Source organism: Cavia porcellus, unplaced genomic scaffold (genome assembly GCF_034190915.1).
Source record: "Cavia porcellus strain 051 isolate PalLab524CR breed Dunkin Hartley unplaced genomic scaffold, mCavPor4.1 scaffold_19, whole genome shotgun sequence".
In the NCBI taxonomy this organism is placed as follows: domain Eukaryota; kingdom Metazoa; phylum Chordata; class Mammalia; order Rodentia; family Caviidae; genus Cavia; species Cavia porcellus.
Window position 1 is genome coordinate 43,585,023 of NW_026947502.1, and position 18,972 is coordinate 43,603,994.

The window sequence follows — 18,972 nt, forward strand, 5'->3', positions numbered from 1 at the left end:
ATGCCAACACCCAGGTCTTCCTAGCCAGAGAAGGTTCCCGGGCTAGCAGAATGCAGGGATTGAGAGTGGGCTTCAATTCTGACTGAAAATTCCCCTCCCTGCAGCTTTGACTAAACCCAGTGCCAGCGTCATCCAGAGCAGCCAAGTCAGTGTCTCTGTGGAGCCAGGTGTTTCAAAGGCCTGGGGATTCCAGCACGTGGTGTGGAGGGGTCATCATTGCCAGCCAGCTCCAGGCTGTGATGTGAACAGAGTGTGGATACTCGGAAAGCCCCACCACTTAAAGAGCAGAAGGATCTCAAAGTCCCTTCCCTGTCTGAAGAAGGCCTGGACCTTCCTGAGTGTGGGTACCTAGCCAGCCCCACTCCTGACCTAGGTCACTGACCTATGAAGGCATCTGTTGCCCCACCTTACACAGAATCCAAAAACAATAGAAGACACAGAATAACCCAAATGCAGTCATCCCTTTGTATCAGAAGCTATTCAGGATCCCCACTAGGATACTGAAATTCTAAGATGTCCAAGTACCTGTGTAAAATGGTGCAGTGTTTACATATAACCCACGCACAACCTCCTCTAGACTTTAAATCATCCCTAGATTACTTCTAATACTGACTACAATGTAGACACTGCATAAATAGTTGTTAAACTGTATTGTTTGGGGAATAATGCAAGGGAAGAAAGTCTGTGCATATGTATTTTCCAATCTTTTCGATTTGAGGGTGGTTGAATCTGTGGATTTGGAGCCTGCTGATAGGGCACTGACTAGACTCCTGAAAGAGGTACAGACCTTGGCAGGGTTAGGGAAGGTGAGCTGGTTCTGCTAGCATGCCACTGGATGAGCCCCGAGACCCCCCACAGACCTGTTGTGGGAAGGTGGTTCCAACCTGGCAGTGTAGCTCTGTGACCTCTGCAGACCAACACACAATAGTCCTGTATATGCAGGAGCCCTGGGTTCTGCCTGTCATTGCTCCTCAAAACAATTCTACACTATGGGGCTGGAATCCTCTTTTAACACTTGTGGAAGCTAAAGAGTTTGGGGGACTCTAAGAGCACATGGGTGGATGCAGCTGCAGTGGAGTCTGAAGCTCAGTGACCCCCATCTGTGAAGAAGCCCAGTGTTACCTGTTTTCCCATCAGAGTTGTACCTAGGTAGTCCTGCTGTCCCAGCTCAGATGGGCCTTGGGTTAGCTGAGGCTCAAACCCCACAATGGCCTCAGCCCTGAGGATGGAAGTGAACAGCCTGGGTGGGGCTCCCCTCTTCCCACCACATGGGGCCAGGCTGGAAGGGAGTCAATCCAGGAAGCTCCCAGCCCTGTGCCCTTGGCTGAGTCATTTTTCCTAGGCCTCAGTTTCCTCTCTCTACAAAAGCAGACCATTGGAAGGACTGAACCCAATTTGAGTACAGTCGCTGGTCCAGGGCCACCCCTGACTGCATGTCCCCCCTGACGCTTGTCCCTGCCAGTGGCCTGGGTCCCCTCCCTTTCCTCCTTTCTTCCTTCTCTATCAAGAAGATTGTGCTGCACCAGGCTGTGCTTCCTCCTCAGCGTTTTGTTCTAGTTCGCTGTCATACAAATGTCGCAGAAGAATTTAAATGAGGGGAAACTGCCTCAAAGGTTGTGTTTCTGGCAGGATTTCAGATGTGGGTAATGAGGGGCACAGAGAGCCATCCTGTGCTTTGGAGACAGTGAGAGAGCAGCAATGGGACATGGAGGCTTGCTACCCCTCTGATACTGCCTGCTTCCTGGTTGTCATGGTGACCAAGCATGCAACACACACACACACACACACACACACACACACACACACACACACACAGAGGCAGATCAAGGCAGTTGTTCCTGCCCCACCCCATCACCTGGCCCACATAGGACCTTCAGATCCTGTCCTGTCTTTTGTCTCTCTCTGACCCTGTAGCCCCTTCCATCCCTCCTCAGAAAGTCCTGCAAAGGGCTTCAGCTTCCTGACTGCTTCTCACTCATGCTGGCCTGGCCTCAGTGCCCCTACTCCATTCTTGATCCCCAAAGACTCTCCATTGTTGGTATCCCCAGGCTTCACTGATGCTCTGATTTATTCAGGCCCGTGGGCAGTTTTCCAGTCCTCCCCAGACTTCTCACCTTGTGTCTTGGGATCTGGGAGCTCAAGGCTGGGCTTAGGCTTGGGCAGGAGAAGGGCTTTCTCTATGTTCCTCCAGCAACACAGACCACAATGGGTCCTGTGGGTGCAGAGGCAGCCACATATACTGTAGAATTGAAGGAGGTAAATGGAGCAGACAGAGAGGCAGCCTGGAAGAGGTGAACTTTCCTGGGATCCTGGAGGAAAGTGGAATGTGTGGACATAGAGTGTGGGTGTTGGGGGTGAATAGGAAGAAGGCACAGAACAGATTGGGACCCCACCAGGGTACCACAGCGGCCACAGGAGCATAGGTTTGAACTGGGAGGGTCTGATCCAAAGTCCCCTAGGACCAGATGCACAAATGACTTTTCTGAATCTTCCTGTTACCCTCCTAACTGGGCACCCTTCAGTGAGCCAGCATGTGAGTTGGCTCTGCTGCCCTACTGCCCTAATGCAGCTTGTGGACTGGCAGGTTACACCATACCCATCTTTCAAAGGAGGAACAGAAGGTCTCAGAGAGGCAGTGGACTTGACCTGGCATCGAGGTATCCCACTCATGCTTCACAGCTGTGAAAATTAAATGAGACTAAAACCAGCTCAGTCTTAAACACACACACACACAGCATGCAGCTCCCCCTGGCTGTCAGCCCTGGGTGGGGAGAGTGGAGAGCTAGAGCCAGAACAGAAGCAGCGTGGAGGTAATTAATCACTTTTCAATTAGTATGCAGTAGCTTGGTCTGAGGACGGGAGCAGGTTAGCTCCAGATTGTGGGGCTGGGCTCCCGCGCTTTTATAAATGCTGTGAGCAGAAATAGCAGGCACAGCGCTGAGCAGGCAGCCCCAACCAAGCACATAAGACACACATCCAAGTAAGGAGAGATTGCAGTTGGCTGCACTGCAGACTGCCAGGCTGTGCTGCAGGACAGGCTGGCCCCAGAGACCTGGTGTACAGTGGGTGCTCCATAAATGCTCCTGGAATGGTGATTGTTATAGAGCAGGGATAAGATATTCTCAAGGAAGGTTGAAGATTTCTGATTTCTGTGCTTTGGTGAGGATTTGATCAGGATGGGGCTGTGATTGCACTTTGGTGGCTTTGTATGAAGAAGGCCAGAGGCCAGTGAACACAGAACAGGGCTACGTATCTTTGCCTATGATTCTCCCCCTGTCAGGGACTCTGCAGCCAGGGAGGTATCTACCAGGTAGACTGAACTGTGAGGTCAAATTATGCTTTTCTATTGTAACTTTCCCAGTCTGTCATGTTGTGTTATTGTAGTAGCAAAGGAAGTGAACACTGGAGCTTCAAGGATCCAGAGCCTCCTGCAGGCAGTCTGTGATTTGGGTTCAGGAAGAAGTGGCTGGTGGAGGCCACTAAGGTGGAGCCATAGGTAGCAGGGAGGGGGCACTGGCCTGTGTGTCCCTAGAGCTCAGGCTCAGCAGTCCTGCAGCCCTGCAGCCAAGGGCCCATCGATCCTAGTTGCTTGTGCATTTATATCTTCACCGACAGCACTTGCCCTTTGGGTCTAATAACTTGTTTAACTGGCTGCTGTTCCAGAAGCACTGACTAGTTCTTGGGTGCCCTCTCAGGCAGGGATATCAGACCTGATGCATGTCCTGCTCCTTGTGTCCTGGGGTGTAGATCTGGCTTCCATGCTTATTCTATCCTTACCAGCAGTCAGTTTATAAACACACATGGAAACACCAAAGTCTCTGTCTTAGGGAGATTCATGGTGACCTGCAAAAATTCACATTCATCAAGAGCCGTATGTCCCCAATGCAGAATGCACATTCACACACTGTTACTGCTTCTTTTATAAATAGCTTAATCTTCACCATAGCTGCATATTACTTATGATAACTGTTACATTATTTAGATGCCCGGAGCTTCATGCTAATTGCAGCTGCTGGCTGGGGCTGTCAGCAGCAAAGGTGGATGCTGCTGTTTGGGTTCAAGGTGATGGGGCCCTGAAGTCCTCCATCATCCTCATGGATCTCTGCCCACTGTGGAGTGCTATCTGCCTCACATGACAGAGAAGCAGCCTCCCTGGCTGAGCATCTTTTGGCCCTCATGTTGCTGGCCTGCAGCACTGATAACTGTGAAAAGACTCCCATGCTACATCTTTTTACCCAGTGCACAGAAGCAGAGACAATCCTCTTGCTTTGAGGACAGTAGCCAGTACCTGTGGAGCTCAGCTTCCAGATTGATGTGCCCCAGCTGTATGGAACTGTTCCCATCATTGTCATAGGCAGCTCTCAGCCAGCTGTTGTTCCTGCCTTTGTGCCAAAGCAACTTCTGAACCCTTGCAGGGAGCCCAGCTAAGGTTAAACTGTTCAGGTGCTGGCTGCTTAATTCTTTTCACACTGAGCTAACCAGGAGATGGGTGGGGGAGGTTTGTGCCTTGCATTCTTCCTTTTACTGCTTTACTTTCTTGGATCTTCCTTGTTACCCTCCTAACTGGGCACCCTACAGTGAGCCAGCATGTGAGAGCAGCTCTGCTGCCCTACTACTGCACTAATGCAGCTTGTGGACTGGCAGGTCACACCATACACCATCCATGGCTTGGTCTGCAAGCGGAGTCCTAGACCAAAGTGCTGCCATGTTAGTCTCTTCTGAAGTCTCACTCCTTGACCTGCAGACACATGTTATACCTGCACTCTCACATGGTCATTCCAGGGTGTATGTCTGTGTCCTGATCACTTCTTAATAAGAAAGGTTGTGTCAGGGCCCTCTGTGGTGACATCACTAAACCTTAATCACCTCTTTAGGCCCATGTGTAGACCTGGCCACTCAGAGGTTCTGGGTATAGGAGTTTAGCAGGTGACTTTGTCAGACATGTCTGGGTGCTTCAAACATGCCTCATAGCCACATTGGCTACACATGGACTGAAAGTCTGGGATATAGACACAACCAGAGCTGGTATAAGAGGGAGGATGTGGCCGCGTGCAGTAGGGCTCTGCACCTCTCTGTCTTCCCTGCATGGGGTTTAGGAGCAAGCTCCTTTGCAGCCTGTGTAAGGTTAGGAGGAAGTGGAGTCTCTCTTGCTGGCATGGTGAGCTAAGGGTGTCTTTCATGCTCCTGAGCCTGTATGTAGTCCTACCATGTGTGTCCAGATCTTAGGTGAGACAGTTGGGTTCCTGCCCTCTAAGAGATGGCATCCTGCAGATAGTGTAGACAGTACCATGACAGCCTTTGTCTTCACAGATGTGTGGTAGGATGCAGTGCTGGAATTCCTGGAGGGAGTGACCTATGTAGAGATGGTGATGCCAGAAATCAGGTATCTTGCTAGGAAGGAGCAGGATGGAACCTTCCATCTGGGCCCAGGCTGAGCCTCATGTAGGGGGCAGAGCACAGGGTAACCTAACAGGAGTGGACCATTGAGAGGATGAGGACTCTGCCGTGGAGGTGCCTCTGCTGAGTACTCCCTTTGAGGACCCATAAGTGGGCAGCCAGGCTGGGGTCTATGGCCTTGACTTCCCCCTCCCTCTGTAGGCCTCCTCTTGGAGGAGGACCCTTCCCACCCTCCTGAGTCATTTACATGGATTTACATACATTGTTTCATGAGCCTTGATTGTTTCATGAGCTCATCTGGAATATAAATAACTTTCACTTCAGGGCCAGGGATTTAGCTCAGTGGCTCAAGGGCTTGCCTGGTAAGAGCAAGGTTGTGACTTTGATCCATGGTATCAAAAAATAAAAAAATAACATTCACCTCCTCAGTCTCCCTCTCACTGCAGCCACTCAAACACCCCTCCTTTCTCATTAGGAGCCAGTGAATGCTCCTATTTTTATTTTTCCTTTATTGCTTAGCAGCCTTTCTTCTGTGGAGGTCTAGGGGCTTGCCAGACTTTGACTGCCTTGAGTAAAGCAGAGGGATTTGAGTGTGGATAGTGATACTTACGTGTCCCCTCAGATGGCAGGCACCTGCCTCCTGTGCTGCCCTGCCTGGGCTCCCGTGGGGAGACAGCTGTGGGAGAGGCTGACTCCACAGCAGGATAAGCATCAGTGTCCATGACTCATTCAGTTTTAAGGGGCCAGTGAGAAAACTCATGTGTAAGGAAGCCTGGCTGCCTACCTGGGCCCCATGGGGTGACACCCTGGCCTGCACAGCTGGGAGTCCCCATCAGGAGGCAGAAGGTCACATCTGCTCCTGCCCAGCCCTGTTCTTATTGCCTCAGAACCTGCCAGAGAGCAGAAATGAGAGGCTGGAAGTTGCTTACCTCCTGAGGTTTTTCCTCTGCAAGTGTCCCTTGCTTGAGGCTGGTGGTGCTAAGGCTTGTGCAGATCACCTGCTCTTCCCTCAGCTTGTCCTCAGCTTGTCCTTCCCACAGCCTCAGAGTGGGCTTCCCCTTCACAGACAGCTCCATATCTGCTCCCAAAGGCAGGATCCCTGTTGCTTATGGCTCTGTATGTTGGCTGTGGTGATGGGGCCATAGGCCTGCAAGACCTAGAGAGAAGGAAGTAACCCTGGAACCAATTATCAGAGTGGATAAGGAGTGGCCAGAGATAATGGGAAAGGTGGCTGTGGCTAGTTGTGTAAGCAGTTGACTGGGTAACCCATGCCTGGTGTTGTCCTGGGAGTGCAGTGAAGAGGCCAGGATCAGAGCTGGTAAGGCCCTGGGGTAAAGCTTTTCCCCACAGCTATGACAATAGCCACAGGTGGGTGAGGTCAGGCTGAAGATAGGGAAGCCAATGTGACCACTGCTGGAGGTGGAGGACAGCAGCTCTTGCCAGCCAGAGGACCAGGTAGGTTTAGGAGAGAGGAAGGAATGACTTACTCTTTATTTCTTCAGATGCAAAGATTGCATAGAGCTTGCGTGATAACACGCAAGATGATATTGTGGTGGCCCCATTGTTCCTTTTTCTCCTGAGAGAAACTTATCTGCTATGGAGGCTTACCATAGTGCTGAGCACATGCCAGGGGACCTTGTAACTATGAAGCTTGCTGCTTGGCTGAGAAGATATGGCATAGTCTCTCCTCTCAGCCAGATTGATCTTCTGTACCTCCCCATAGCTCTTGGTTTAGCTGTGGAACTAGTTACAGGGCAAGGGCTGTAGATGCCTCATGAGATTGGATAACTCATGTCCTATCCCTTGGTGTCTGCCAGTATCCAAGGGAAAGGTGCTGGGGGCTGTGAGTGATGAAGACCAGTGCTCTTCTAGGAGACAGAAAGGGAGAAAAGGAGACTGGGTCTGGCTGTAGAGGAGGCCATGGGAAGGACAGCCATGAATAACAGCTTCTTAGGGTCCCTGGGGTGAACAAAATTCCCAGGCAGGGACTCCTAGGAGATGACTGATCCTGCCACCCCTTGATCAGGGAAAATAAAGATCTTAAATGACTATCTAGCCAAGAAGAGGCACTATGACCAGGACAAGAAAATCACTATTCAACCCCAGGGCACTCTCAGTCACTCCTGGGTATTCAGTGAGTCTCCACTAGGGTTTTTGTCAATGTAACTGGCTCTGTCACCAAAGGGGATGGTTCATAGCAAGGTCTCAGGTTAGAGGTGCTGTGTGTGACTTTCACTGTGGCTTTTTCACAGGTAGCCTCCAGACAAGTCCCATAGTGGTTGAGAGTCCATCTCTCTTTGGGCTAATTCTAAATTGTGCTAAAATACATGTGACAGTTAAGATTAACTGTCAACTTGATTGATTTGGGAGCCACCTAGGATATTAGTAAAGCATACTACTAGGTGTGTCTGGGTGGTCTCTGAGTGTATGACTTGGAGTATATATCTTACCCCCACATTCCTTGTGAACATTGTCCCCCTACTCTGTTTTCCATGAACTGAGTTCCCATGAACTTGAGAAGTTTCTTCTGCCATGCCCTTCCTCTATGACATTTCTGCCTTGGATGTAGCTGGCCATGAACTGAACCCTCTGAAGCTGCCAGTCAAAGTAAACCCTGCCTCCTTAAATTGTGGGTTTTAGGTATTATGTTTCAGTAAGGGGAAAGCTGCGCACCTTATATTTACCTACCCCTCCCCTTTTTCTTTCTTTGTTGGGTACTGGAATTGAATCCAAGGCCTTTGTATTGGGCTACATTCCCAGACCATTTTTATTTTTTCTAAACAAGGTCTTGCTAAGTCATTAAGTTGCTTGGGTTGGGCTCAAGCTTGTGATCTGGCCTTAGCCTTCCAGAGTGCTGAAGTAACAGGTGTGTGCCAATGAGCCTGGGCCATCTTTACCATTTTTAAGAGTACAGGTTGCTAGTGTTAGGTGTGTCTTCATTGTTGCACAGTCATCACCATCATCTGTTTCCAGAGCTCATCTCATTTTGCAAAAAAAGAAACTGTCCACACTAAACACTAACTCCCCATTGTTTCTGCCAAGTTCCCTGCTCCCCATCCTACTTTCTGCCTATGAACTTGACTCCTCTAAGAACTTCATGTAAATGGAATGGCAAAGCACTTGTGCTTTTGTTACTGGCTGATTTCATAGAGGAGAACATCCTCTAGGTTCCATCTTCCATGACTCAGGAGATTTCTTTAAAGGTGAACAACACTGCATCCAATATGTTTGTCCACTCATCGATAATGGTTGTTTGTGCTGCTTTCACCTATGTACTCTAGAAGCAAGGCTATTATAATTTGAGTGTGTAGGTTTTGCCTGAATCTCTGCTTCTAGATCTTTCAGGTCCATACATAGCCAGAAATGGAGTCTTTTGATCACAGCCATTCTACATTTTATTCTATAAGGAACACCCTACTGTTTTCTGCAGCAGCTGTACTGCTATGTCACAAAAATTACAACTTTCCCAAATTCTCACCACCTCCTGGCTTTGAGAGTGGCCACCATGATGTGTGGGAGCTCTTGTTCCTTATTTGCCATTTCCTTTTAATTGGTGACATTGAGCTTCTCCATAAGTACTTGTGCATCCATTGGTACATTTTTTGAGAAACACTCATTCACTCCTTTGCCACACTTAGTGGGCAAGAGACCTGGATGCTCCCACTGTGAAGCAGGGTGAGAAGGAAGAGGAGGAGATGTCATTGGCAAAGCTCTCAGGAGCCATAGAATAGGCAGCTGCAGGAATGGTAGAGGTGACTGGATGGCATTTTTAATGATAGAAACAGTGGAGAAAATGGTGAGGTGACAGCCACAGGGTTGCTGTTGATCAGAGCATGCCCTGCCTCATTGACCACTGCCCTCCTGTTTCTACAGGTGTGTGCATGGGGGAGGGAACAGGGACCTGCAGCTGTCACCACATTGGGGAGACATGATGACAGGTAGGGGAAGAAGTATTTGTTGGGATGGGCACAGGAGCTGATCCATCTGGCTTGTGAGGGTATTACAAACTGTTCTATCAAGGGTGGATATTGACTGGAGGCTAAGACCAAATCTGACATTCATCTGCCTATGTTTGACATTAGGAGCAATTCAGCAATCAGGATTTTCATAAATCTTGGAGTGACAGAGGGGATCAAACGAGGGGTGGGAGAAGCTGTGCAAATGGACAGCTGTTCTGCTAGCTGTTGGTGATACCCAGATAGAGAGGTATCCTGCTGGCCTGAGCCATGGTCACCCAGAAGCAGCACGGTTGGTTCAGGGCAGGGGTCTCTGCTGAGAAGAAGGTCCTTGTAGGGTGGAAACCTGACCTGGGATCATGAATGTCCCTCTTCTTTTTGTGACAGGTAAACAGAGGCAGGAGGACACTGTCATCCTTGGAGCACATGGTCTGATGGAAGAGGCACTGTGTAGTCCCTGCAGGTGTCTCTGTGTACAAGGGTACATTCAGCCGAGCACAGAGAAAGAATGTTCCTGAGCAGGGCTCCTGCCAGGATGTTGGGCAGGTGGGATGGGCTTGGCTTGTACCTAGTGACTGTACGGTCTCTGGGCCTCATGCTGTCCCCTTCTGTCCTGGCCCCACCCTGCCCTCTGTGTACCTTTACACTGGCTGTCTTTGTTCTGCCCCTGCTTTTTAAACGAGAATGTCCCTGAGCCCCTGCAGCCCCAATCATCTTTTTAGGTCCCCACTCCTTAGGTACCCATGGGGGTTTCCACACAGAGCCTGGGCTTTCAGACCCAGCTCTGCAGCCCAGAGGGTGATCCCATTCTACTCCTGGTTCTGCCCAGCTCTTGGCCTATGCCCACTATAGAACATGAGTGCTCCTCAGAACAAAGGCTAGGCTGGTGAAACAGTCTATAGGGACCCCATCCTGGTTTTTGGGGTGTCCAGAAAAGGGCCTAAGACCAGCATCAGGGGGCCTTCTCTTCCTGGTAGGGGAATGAAAGGGGACCAGAGATACAGCAAGAGCCCAGCAGGGCCTGATGGTCTAAGCAGTCATGTATGTCTAGCCTGATTGGGTCTTAGAGTGGGGAAAGTACTTGGTCAAGCCTTCCTGGGTCCCAGCTTCTGTCACACTAGGGCCTCTAGGGTCAGGAAGGCATCTTGCTCAGATCCTGCCCAGCCCTAAGGCAAAGCCCAGGCAGCAGTCAGCTCCCGTCTCTGCTGAGTGGCTGAATCTAGGTGAGTAGATCAGAGCTAAGGGTCTCACTGTCCCTGCCTCACATGTGAAGAGTCTTGACTGCCTGCACCCTGCAGACTAAGCACCCACAGGAGCTCCCTGGTGCAGCACCTAAGCAGTAGGGCCTTGTCAGAATCAAAGGCACTTGCTTCCCTTTTCTTTCAGGTGTGAGCACAAACAATGTGGTCACTTACTAAAGCATAAGGTTCAATGGCTACTATTGATTAGAGGGCTCCAGGTTGCACGTGGCAGAAGAAAGGCAATTTTCCCCTTCAGCTCAGCTCAGCAAACATCTTCTGAGTGCCTACTGTGAGCCTATACTTGGGCTGAGTGTATAGCACTGTTCTCTGGCCAGGAAGAGGTCTGAGGTCTTCATCCTCCATTTGCTGTCCTCTTAGCAAGGATGCAGAGAGTGGGTGCCCTAAGGACTTTGTGCCACTCAATCTACACACCTACCCAGTGGGCTTGGAAAGCTGAGGATTTGTCCAGGTTCAGCTGGCAACAAAGATTCACCTGTGACGTTTGACCCCACAGCCTGGCACCTTCAGCCTGGAAGAGCATGTTCTACACTTGGGCCACTGGCTGTGAGCGTAGGCCCTGTGATTGGGGGACTTTGCTTTTCTCCAGCAGTAGTGATGTGGCATGGAACTGGGCTCAGAGCATGGGCTTTGGCTATATGGATATGTTCACTTTTAAAATTTTTTTATTTTAAAAACAAAACAAGGTCACATTATTCACACCACTCTGCTTAGATTTTATTCTGTCCCAGTTTGTCTACTTGCATTAGATTTGAGGGCACAGACAGCTATCCCAAAAACATCAGGATATAGCACAGTAATCATCTTTAATTTCCTATTATCTTAATCTGGAGCCCTGTATTATACTGTTTTATCATGACTGATCTTAGTTAAATCTGGTTTGTTTGATTGCTGTTTGGTATTGACAGATTTTATTCAAAACTGATATGATAATACCAAGTCTGAGAGTATAGGCAACTACACTGAAGATGACAAAACTCTACGATACATATTCTGGTTTGATTACTGCCTGTTTTTGAAGTTCTATACTATATACAAAGTTGTATTTTTATTAATACTGTTATGTACTGATATATTCAATTATACTATGTCTGATGATATAGCCAATTCTACTGAAGATAACAAGAGACAACACAGGAACTATGTGAGAACTTCTTGTACAATGGGCTTATATATCTTTTTCATTTCATGTGTTTATAGGAATATTTTTTGTTTTGTCTTGCTTTTTGTTTCTCCCTCTAATATAGAAAGGATAGAAATACATATTAAGACTCAGGCATGTGTAGCATCTATAAACAGTTTATGAGAATTGATCTTATGACACATGATGAAATGGAGAGATACTTTGAAGAAAAAGAGACACTAAAGTACCCAGTGCTGATCCTGGAATGTCATAATGTGAAACCCAGCAATAGTATTATTCTTTGTTCAGAGTGATATTAGCCTGCTTGGGTTTGTTCAATCTCAACATAATTGAAGATATGGATAACTGCATGTATGTTGAAGTGTATAGGATTGATAACCATATTTCTAAGTTTTTATTGAATAGTTGAACTGAACTGGTTGCAGTCTCACTGTTTGAATCCCCACTTTATATGCTCCACTTTAGTATCTTGAATAACTATTTGTAAGACGACAATCTGTAATCTTCAACTAATGATCTGTTTATTTTTTCTTTGAAAAGTATGTATTATTTCTACCCATGTTCTATTTTGTTTAGTGTTTCTTTAAATAAATTTTTTTTTTAAAAGTCACTACAGTACCCAGTGCTCCAATGCTGATCCCGAGTGCCATGATGTGAAATCCAGCAATACTGTTATTCTTTGTTCAGAATGACTTTAGCCTGCTTTAGTTTGTTTAATCTCAACATAAATGAAGATATGGATAACTGCATGTATGTTTAAATGTGTAGCATTGACAACCATATTACTAAGTTTTTATTGAATAGTTGAACTGAACTGGTTGCAGATATGTTCCACTTTTGTATCTTGAACAACTATTTGTAAAAGGACAGTATGTAAACATTAACTAGTGATTTCTTACTGTTTATTTTTTCTCTGAACATATGCATTATTTCTACCTATTTTCTGTTTTGTTTAGTCATTCTTTAAATAAAATTTAAAAAAATAAAAATAAAAACAAAACAAGGATAGAAATGATGCAGGATTTCAAAAAAATAAAAAATTAATAGTACTTAATATAGTCTATATTGTTTTCAAAGTAGTTGTTCAAATTATAAGGCTTAGGCATGAAAAAATGATCAAACAATCAGAGAATGAAAGCACAAACTGTTCTTTGTGATGAACTTACAGTGATTGGTAACACAGTTATCTGTCTTGTATATATATATACGTACACACACATATATGTATACCTATATACATACAAACTTTTCCCTTTTTCCTTTTCTCCTTTCTGTTGTCCTAGTTGTTATTTCCTTTTGAGCACTTTCTTTCCTTTTCATTTTCACAATATTCTTTATACATTTTGGGTCTTACTACTCTTTCAGGTTTTTTTTTTAACATTATGGAGACAGTATGATATTTGCACATGTAAGTTTGATTTACTTCACTTATGAACATAGTCTCAAGTTGCAACCATTTACCTATAAAACCTTAAGTTTATCCTTCTCTATAGATGAAAAATACTCCACTGTATAAAAATGCCACATCTTTTTTGTCCATTCTGTGGTTGATTGGCATTTAGGTTGTTTCCAAGATTTAGTTAGCTATTACAAATTGTGCTGCATGTATATCACTGTGACATGATGTTTTCAATTCTTCTGGGAAAATACCCAGAAGTGGAGTAGCTGGATGGAATGGGACCTCCAATCCAAGTTTTTTGAGGAATCTCACACTGGTTTCAGTCTACACTCCCATCAACAGTGTTACTTTTTCCCCATAGCCTCACCAACATTTGTTATTGGTTGGTTTCTTGATGGCAGCCATTCTTTCTGGAGTGAGATGGAATCTCAGTGTTGTTTTAATTTGCATTTTTCAAGTGACCGGTGATGTTGAACATTTCTTCATGTATTTATTTGCCACTTGTATTTCTTTATCTGAGAAGTGCACGTTCATTTCAGATGCTCATTTTTGGAGAGGGTCTTTGAATTTGGGGGTCCTGATGTTTTTCCATTCTTTATATATTCTAGATATATAAGTCTTTTGTCTGAGGGACTGTTGGCTAAAATTTTTTCCCTTCTGTGGGTTTTCTTTTCACTCTGTTGGTGATTTGTTTTGAAATGAAAAGCTTTTGAATGAGATGAAGTCCCAGTTGTTGATTCTTTGAAGTACTTCTATGTTATTTGCATTTTGTTCATGAACTCTTTGCCTACCCTTATGTTTTTAAACTTTCTATCTACCTTGTCTTCCAGTAAATTTCCTGTTTCTGTTTTAATATTCAAACCTTTGATACATTTTGACTTTAGTTTAGTGCATAGCGATAGACATGGTTCTAGTTTTAGTCTTCAGCATTTTTCCAATTTTTCCAGCACCATTTATTAAAGAGCCTATCTTCTTTCAGTGAACATGTTTCTCTCCTTTGTCAAAGATAAGGTAGCTGAGTGTCTTTGTAGTTGTTTCTGCATCTTCTAATCTGTTCTACTGATTGTCAGGTCTGTTTTTTTTTCCTCCAAGTATCATGCTGATTTTATCACAGTAGCTTTGGAGTAAAATTTCTAGTCAGGGATTGTGATGTCTCCTGCCTTGCCTTTGTTGCCCAGGATAGCCTTTGCTATTCTAGGTCTCTTCTGTTTCCAAAGGAATTTTGGGAATGTTTTCTCTAGATCTGTGAGATATGTTAATGGTAGTTTCATCAAGTGTGCTTTAACTATGTATAACAGTTTTGAGATTATGGCCATTTTCACTATGTTGGTTCTTTCTCTCCAAGAGTGAGGGACATCTTTCCATTTTCTAATATTATCTTTAATCTCCTTTTATAAAGTACTATAGTTTTTTAATGTATAGAGATCTTTTGCACCCTTTGTTAGGCTGATTCCTAAATATTTCATTTTTTGAATGGTATTGTGAAAGGTGATATTTCCATAATTTGTCTTTCAGTTAGTTTTTGTGTAAAGGAGTGCTATTGATTTTCGAGTATTGAGCTTTTATCTAGCTACACTGCTGAATTTGATTATTAACTCTAATAGTCTTCTGATAGAGCTTTTGGAGTCTTCTATCTAGGGTATCATGTCATCTATAAATAGTGATAATTTAATTTCTTCCTATCCTTATTCCTTTTATTTCTCTCACTTGTCTAATTACTCTGGTTAATGTTTCCAGAACTATATTGAATAGGAGTGGTGATAGTGAACATCTTTATTTTGTTCCTGATTTTAGAGTAAGAGCTTTCAGTTTTTGTCTGCTTAGTATGACGTTGGTTGTTGGTTTGTTATAGATGACTTTTATCAGATTCATGTATAGACAATCTGTTCTGATTTTCTGTAGGTTTTTTTTTTGTCATAAGCAAGTGTTGGAGTTTATCATAGAGCTTTTTTTCCATCTATTCAGATGATCATGTGAGTGTTTTTGTCTTTAGCTCTGTGGGGGTGGAGTATTACATGTTGATATGTTAAACCATCCCTACATTCTTGGGATGAATATTACTTGGTCTACAATCTTCTTGATGATGTGCTGCATTGTATTTGCTGGTATTTTATTGAGAATTTTTGCAACAATGTTCATTATGGATATTGACCTATAGTTCTGTTTTAGGTTGGGTCATTCTCTGGTTTTGGTATCCGAGTAATACTTATCTCCAAGAATAAATTATTCTTCTTGATTCAGTTTTGATAATTCATATATTTATAGGAATCTGTCCATTTCCTCTGTGTTTTTCAGCCTATGTAAGTAAGGATTTTTAAAGTAGCTGTTGATGATTTTCTGAATTTCCACAGGATATGTAGTAATTTACCCTTTTCATTGCTTTTTGCATGAATTTGAGCTTTTTCTTTCCTCTTTTTGATAAGATTGGCAGAGGTTTATCAATTATTTTTATTCTTTCAGAGGACCTACTCTTCATTATTTGTATTGTTTTCTTAGTCTCAATTGTGTTAATTTCTGCTCTGATCTTTATAATTTCCTCCCTTCTATGAGCTTTGGGCTTGACTTGCTCTTTTTTTTTTTTTTAAGATGCTTGAGGTGCAGCATTAGATTGTTTATTTGTGCTCATTGTGTTTTCCTGATGTGACAATTCATTGCTACACATTTCCCTTTTAGAACTATTTTCCTTGCATCCCATAGGTTCTAGTATATTGTATTGGCATTTTCATTGAATTGTAGATATTGTTTAATTTCTTCTTTAATTTCATCTTAAACCATTGGTTGTTGAGGAGGGTGTTGTTTAATTTCCATGTGTTTATGTTGGTTTTGCAGTTTCTTTTGCCATTAAATTCGAATTTTGGTGCATTATGGTCAGATAAGATGCACAAGATAATTTCAATCTCTTTGCAATTACTTAAGCATGTTATATGGACTAATATATTGTCTACTTTAGCGAATGTATCATGTGCAGCTGAAAAGAATATGTATTCTGATGTTGCTGGGTGAAACACTGCAAAGTCTAGTAAGTCCATCTGTTCACAAGTTTGATTCAGTTCTGTTATTTCTTTGTTGCCTTTTTGTCTGGTTGATCTATCTCTTTCTGATAATGGGGTGTTAAGTTCTCTTGTTGCAATTGTTATTGAATATTTAATTTTTCATGTCTATTAGTATTTGTCTTATATAGTTGGATGCTTCTGTATTTGGTGCATATATAATTATGATTCTTACCTCTTCCTCTTCAATTTTTCCCCTAACAATTATGTAGTAACTTTATCTCTTTTGATCATTTTTGGTTTGAAGTTCCCATTGTCTGCAAACAAAATAGCTACCCCTGATGTTTTCTGGGTTCCTGTTGCATGGAATATTGTTTTCCATCCTTTGTCTTTCAGCCTATGAGTTTCTTTTTGAGCTATATGTGTTTCTTGTATGCAGCATAATGTTGGATCCTGTTCCTTGATCCATTCTGCCAATCTATTTCTTTTAATTTGTTAATTGAGGCCATTTGCATTGACAGTTATAATTGATATGTACTGGTTTAACTTTGTCATGTTATTTTCCTGTTGTTGGTTTCCTGCTTTTTCCCCTTGTTTAATTGCTTGCCTTACCTGGAGATTTCTTTTTGTTGTTCTTCTGGGAATTGTGGTCATTTTTTTTATATCTATCTAGACTGTCTTTTAGTACTCGTTCTAGGGTTGGCTTGGTGAACATGAATTTCTTCAGTTGTTCTTGGTCGTGGTAATATCTTATTTCTCCACTAACTTTGAAAGAAAGTTCTTTAGGTTACATCAATCTGGCCTGAAAGTTGTTTTCTTGCAGGGCTTGAAATACTTCACTCCAAGCTCGTCTTGTTGAGGATTTGTGTTGAGAAGTCTGCCATGATTCTAATGGGTTTTTCTTGACAGGTGAGCTGATTTTTTTTTCTCTAGCAGATTTAATATTCTGTTTTTATGCTGAAATTTCTGGGATATTCATTATTATATGTCTGGGTATAAATTTATTTTGGTTATGAATGTTTGGAGTTCTATATGCCTCACTTGTCTATATATCAGATTCTTCCCCCATGCTTGAGAGATTTTTCTGCTATTATTTCTGCAAATAGGTTTTTTATGTTGTCTGCATTGACTTCTGTATTTAACTGACACCTATTAGTATTATATTGTTTTTCCTTGCATTGTCTTGGAGATGTTGAATTATTATTGCATGATCCTTTGTTATTTTTAAGAGTTATTTCCTGGGGCTGAGGATTTAGCTCAGTGGCATAAGTGCCTGCTTTGCAAGCACATGGTTGTGAGTTCAATCCCCGGTACCGATAAAAAAAGAGTTATTTCCTTTGTGATCACTAGCTGTGATCCTATCTTCAAGATTTGAAAGTCTATCTTCAGTTTTGTTCAAGCAGTTTTATAGCTTTCAGTGGAATATTTAACTTACTGGATGTCATGGTTTATGTTTGTGTCCCCCAGGCCTCATGAGTTTGAATTGTGCATTTGTTATTCTGCTTGGATTGATGGTGTTAGTGCTACACCCACTTAGGGGTGGAGCCAGGATGTGATGTAATGGCAGGAAGGTGTTTCTTGCTCTCTTTGCTGGTTGGAGTTTGCTGTTTGCAGCCACCATGAAAGGCTGCCCAGCCATGCCCGCCTACCTGGGAGCCAACTGAGTGTGGACTGAAACCTCCAAAACTGTAAGAAATAAACCTTTCCTTTCCCAACTTGGGCTTCAGGTATTTTGTCTCAGCGACGAGCAAAAAGTAACTAACACACTGGATATTTCTTTGAATTTGTTTCATTCATTGTATTTTTTTCCTACATTGTTCCTTCAAGGTTTCTGTCATTTTCCCATGCTGCTGTACTTTTTTAATCTATGTCTTCTCTACCTATGCTGAACAACTCCTTTATTAAGTCTGTCATTTCTTTGTTTACCTGTGGCATTATTTCTAATCTAATTTCCTCGATGGCCTCATAGATTTCTCTCTTTATTTCACTTGCTATCTTTTCAGGAATTTTAGGTGTGTGACTTCTAATGCCCTTTATTTTGATGTCTCCTGTACTTGTTCAAGATGGGTTGGGTGTTTGAGATAGCATTTTGCATTTTGGTTTTGTCATTTTCACCTTTTGGGTTAATATCTTGATGTTTTCAATCCTGCTAGTTTTTACTGTCCATCATCTGTGTCTTAGGGTCCTACCATGTGGCTGACATTCACCCAGTTGCTGAGTCTGCACTCTCACTAGCTTTCTGAGGTCCTCCAAGTGTGGGAAAGTGTTGCCGAGGCTCCCACCAGACCACAAGGTAGTGCAGGTGGTGAAAGGTGTTGCTGATGGTCTGTGGTATGCTGAGGTTGTGCAGGTGTGAGGGAGTGACAGCTGAGGCTCCCCTTGTGCTGAGGTCTTTCAGTTGTAGGGGTGGTGTGGCCAAGGGTCCCTTCAACTGCTGAGGTCTTTCAGGTGAGAAAGAGGGGAAGCCAAGGTTCCCCTTTACTTCTGAAGTCTTCTGAGATCAGGGGAATTGTGGCCAATGCTCCTTTCCAGTGCTGAGGTGTTTTGGTGCTTAATGTTCACTTCTTTTGCTAATAAGCATGTCACCCCCTCATATGGGATGGGCCTCCCTCTCACAGATGGGAAGGGTATTTACAGTACTAGCAACAAGGCAGATGCCACTATGGGTCCAGAATGGAGCCTGCTTTGACATCCACAGAACTAGGTGGTTTTGGACTTCTAAGCAGGGTGGGAAGGGGGCAGGTGGTGGCAGACTCTTTTCCCTCCTTCACTGCCTGCCACCTAGGGCCTACATCCCCTCATGGCCTGTCTCACTCTGTCTATTGCC

General features: G+C 44.0%; 2 long non-coding RNA genes across 8 annotated transcripts in view; both read left to right on the forward strand.

Annotated features, from left to right (window-relative positions):
* Nucleotides 1-12,366, forward strand: part of LOC134471649 (uncharacterized) — a 71,288-nt gene extending 58,922 nt beyond the window's left edge. Inside the window, exon 2 of the long non-coding RNA XR_010041179.1 lies at nucleotides 9,741-12,366. This is a non-coding gene — a long non-coding RNA (uncharacterized LOC134471649). The remainder of the gene's footprint in view (nucleotides 1-9,740) is intronic.
* LOC106028418 (uncharacterized) overlaps nucleotides 1-18,972 on the forward strand; it is a 208,971-nt gene that overhangs the window by 183,297 nt on the left and 6,702 nt on the right. The window contains exon 1 of one of the 7 annotated variants that reach the window (XR_010041178.1): nucleotides 13,767-17,054. The exons of the other annotated variants lie outside the window; for them this stretch is intronic. This is a non-coding gene — a long non-coding RNA (uncharacterized LOC106028418). Of the gene's footprint in view, nucleotides 1-13,766; nucleotides 17,055-18,972 lie in introns of those variants that run through there. 7 annotated transcript variants of the gene reach the window in all.